The sequence below is a fragment of the Marmota marmota genome, unplaced genomic scaffold (assembly GCF_001458135.2).
Source record: "Marmota marmota marmota unplaced genomic scaffold, marMar, whole genome shotgun sequence".
Lineage (NCBI taxonomy): Eukaryota > Metazoa > Chordata > Mammalia > Rodentia > Sciuridae > Marmota > Marmota marmota.
This window is the reverse complement of record NW_026000138.1, coordinates 3,563,295-3,567,268: the sequence shown is the minus strand read 5'-3', so window position 1 is coordinate 3,567,268 and position 3,974 is coordinate 3,563,295.

The window sequence follows — 3,974 nt, the reverse complement described above, 5'->3', positions numbered from 1 at the left end:
GGCTGGAACTGGGGCTCAGGGGCAGAGTGCTTGCCTGGCATGTGTGAGGCACTGGGTTCGATTCTCAGCATCACATATAAATAAATAAAATAAAGTCCATTGATAACTAAGAAAATATTTAAAAAAAAAAAAAGATGGTATGAGGAGCATGGTCCCTGCCCCAACCTCGCACAAGACCCCCTCACATTCCGTGGGGGTCTCTGGCCAAAATCCAGAGGGCCCAGAAAGCCCAGGTTATTGGCTCACACCCTTGAGAATGTACCCTCTGAAATATCGGGGCAGAGTAGCTGAGTCCTTTCTAGAACTTGGGCTCGATTCAGAAGCCGCGGGATAATAATGCTCTTGAGACCCAGTCAAGAGCACAGGACGGAATGACCTTCCCAGAGGACCCCTCTGACATTCAAAGCTGCCTTTTCTTTGTGGCCCAAAGCAAGTTGGTAGGTGACATGGTCCATAAAGGAGCGTCCCCAGCCTATTGTGTGAGCCTGGGCTGGCACATGGGCCGCAGGGAAGGCCAGGACTCAGAAGGCGAGACCCCAGCTCTGACACAGATAACTGCTACTTGGGACCTGACTGGCCCACAGGCATGTCCCCCTGATGGCTGCCCTGTCTGTTTCTGTCTCTTCCCTCCATTCCTTCCTTCCTTCCTTCCATAACCTACTGATTGGAAATATGGACCCTGAAATCATGGGTTCAAATCCCAGCTGCACCAGTTACCACCTGTGTGACCTTAGGCAAGTCACTTATGCTCTCTGAGCCTCTGTCCTCTTCTATTAAAATATGGAGAATAGAAGTCCGACCTCTCAGGGTTGTGGTGGAAACGTAACAAGCAACGGCATAGAAAGAGCGCCCGGCACGGCTGTCAGAGGGGCCTGGGTTTAGACCCCAGCTCCCCTCTTCTGTCTGCATGACAAGTCCAACAACCCCCGCGAGCCCAGTTTCCTCACTGGCAAAGGGATGTGGTACCAGTCACCTAGGCATGGGGCTTGGGCACCCCATGGGGTTCTGGATGCAACTTAGCAGGGTGGCTGGAAGGCTAAGTGTCACTTTGATGAACCAGCCTCCTGCTTCTCTTTCACGGTCACCTGAAGCTGAGTCTTCCCCTTAAGGTGGACTCTCCTGCCCCAGTACAGCCCAGGGACATGGCTAATCCTTCCCTTCCCCACTCAGACCAGGCCCCGCTCTCCAGACCTTCCTGTGGTTGCTCTTGAAGTCCCTGCAGCCAAGACTCAGAGGACATGGTTTCTGGGCTCAGGGCAGAATCTGTACCCACAGTGCAGAGCAACCAACCCCACCCCCCACCCAGATGCCTGCGCAGCAGCTTGAGGCCAAGGATAAGCATCAGCATCCCTGGGGCATCTCCAGGACCAAGCTGCCACCAGAGCTGGGACAGGAGAGAGCCAAGGCCCATATGCCACTTCCTAAGCCTCAGTCCCAGTGAGAGTCAGGACATGGCGGGGCAAGTCCATAGGATCAAGAGCAGATCCAAAGGTCATCAGGCCAGGCTCTATAGCTTAACAACTGTGCAGCCTCCGGCAAGACACTGGGCCTCTCGGAGCCTCATCTTCTCATAATGCAGTGACCAGATCTAACTGCTGACCACGCATGATGATGTACCTGAAAATGCCTGGCATACAGCAGGTGCTCAGAGAAACTTACCCCAGAGCTTCTCACCAATCAGTGAAACAGAGAACAAACTTAGCCTGCTCACATAGTCCCCCAACCTGATCCCCCAATTTTGTTCTTGCAAACCAATGACCTGCAAGTCCAGGTTTCTTAACCTCACACTTGTTATGTCCCCCCAAAAGCTCATGGCTTGGTCCCCAGAGCAGCTGTGATCAGAGGTGGGGTCTTGGCTAGGTGGCTGGATCACAAGGGCTCGTCCTCATTGATGGATTAATTCATTGATAAATTCATACCACAATGGGTTATGGAGAGAGGCTCTGGTTTGGGGCTATCATGAATAATGCTACCATGAGCATTCATTTATGAATGTGTGGCTTCTTAGAGGCTTTTGGGTAGGAATTTCTTGTTGGGGGACTGACCTGTGCATTGAGGGGGACTTAGCAGCATGGCCTTCACCTGCTTGATGTCAAGAACATGATGTCCTCTACCCCACCCCTCACTAGGGACCTCCCCAAAGAGTCTCTGGACATGCTCAGTGCGGGGCAATGTCACACTGATTAAGCATCGCCACACCCCCTGGTCCTCAGGGGTCTGGAGGGCCATTTTGAGGAAAGGAAAGCTCTGAGGTGGCCCCAGGGTAGGAGAAGACCGCAGCGCCCCTCCCCAGCCCCCTGCTCTGGGAATCCGTGTGAACATTTTCAAAGCTCTCAGAGAGCCCACAACAGCGACGGGGACGAAAACTGTGAAACACAGTGGGACTCAACCTTTCTGGAGCTGATTGGACCAAAAACCTCTTTGTTCCCCTTCATAGGACACTGGTGACAGCCACCATGGGAAACACTTCCCAGACCCCTCTGACCACACAGGACTCCTGCCACCTTTTTGCATCCTCGCACACTCCAGCCACAGAAACCCTGTTCATTCTGTGTCCCCAGTGTCACCAGGACTGTCCCTGACAACCACTCCCCCAGCTTACTGGCTAGCAAAACCCTGGTTTGTCTGGGCTCAGTGCGTCCACCTCCAGGACACAAACCATGATTGGTTGAAGCCAAACGTGCCAACCCCATTTCACTTCGCCCACGAGTGGGTTGGCGATGTGACCCCTTAAGGCCAATGAACTAAAGGTGGGAACTAGTAGAAAATCTTTTTCTGCCCTTAGAAAGAGCTGGACTTCTATAAAGAGCTTCTTTTGGACCTTTGGTGGGCTCTTAGCCACCAAGTCCCAGCTTTATGCCTGGAAGTGAGGACGGGATTCCCCGGCACCTGGTAATCATGCAGGACAAGGGTCGGACACAGGAGAGAACCCAGGTCTCTGATGGCATCACTGGGCTCCCTGTGAACCCCCAACGCTTTGGTCTGTGAGATAATGAACTCTATGTAGTCAGAGTCTGCCTCCAAAAGCCCCTTGATCCAGCTGGATTTTGCTGAATTTAAAAAAAAAATAGAAGCTTAAAACAATACGTACTCCTTATTTCCCATGGAGGATGTTCAAGTTCACAGCCGGCAGTTGGTTGTATGACCAGGCATCTCATCACCCAACAGGCTAGCCCAGGCTCACTCATGTGGTGCAGGATTCCAGCAGTGAGGAATGACTAATATCTAACACTGCAGCAGCTCACATAGCCAAGTTCATGTTCAAGGAGGAGCTGCGAAGTCCCATGGCCATAGGAGCTGCGAAGTCCCATGGCCATAGGTGGGCGTCCAAGGAGAGAGGGGGTTCCTGGTCCCTTTGCAACCCCACCATGCTCCTGACCAGAGGGCTCCAGCACTTTGCACGAAGCTTCCTCCCCGACTGGTGGCTCTCAGTGCAGTAAAGAGCACACTCCCTCAGCCTCCACGGCCTGGGCACCTCTGGCCTCAATTCCCCACCCATGGCCTCTCTTCCTGCCTAGCCTCCACATCAGACTGGCCTTGTGCAGAAGGTCTGTTGGGGATGAAGTGGAATTTGGCTCCTGATTCCCCCACACCAAGACATCATTTGTCCTTCCAAGAAGAGCTCTTGACATTCTCTCTGGCAGAGGGAGTGTGTCTGGTAGAGCTCTGACCCTGGGACATTTTGTCATCCATGCCAAGTTCAAAGCTCTCAGGGTTCCACGGTCAGCATGGACACAGATGGCCGCCCAGCGTGCCTCTTCCGGGAAGGGGCTCAGTCAGGCCATGTGCAGCTGTTCTGTGACTCCAGGTCTGTGTCTTGCTGCTGCAATGTTGGGACAAGTGAAAATCTCTCTGGCCCACGATCTCTCTGGCCAAAGGCACCTCTGTTCAGGGCCCCACCTATGGTTCCCGATGGCGGCTTGGCCTTCCAGACACCAGGATAATGAAGGGAGAAAGCAGCAGCCAACCCTAGA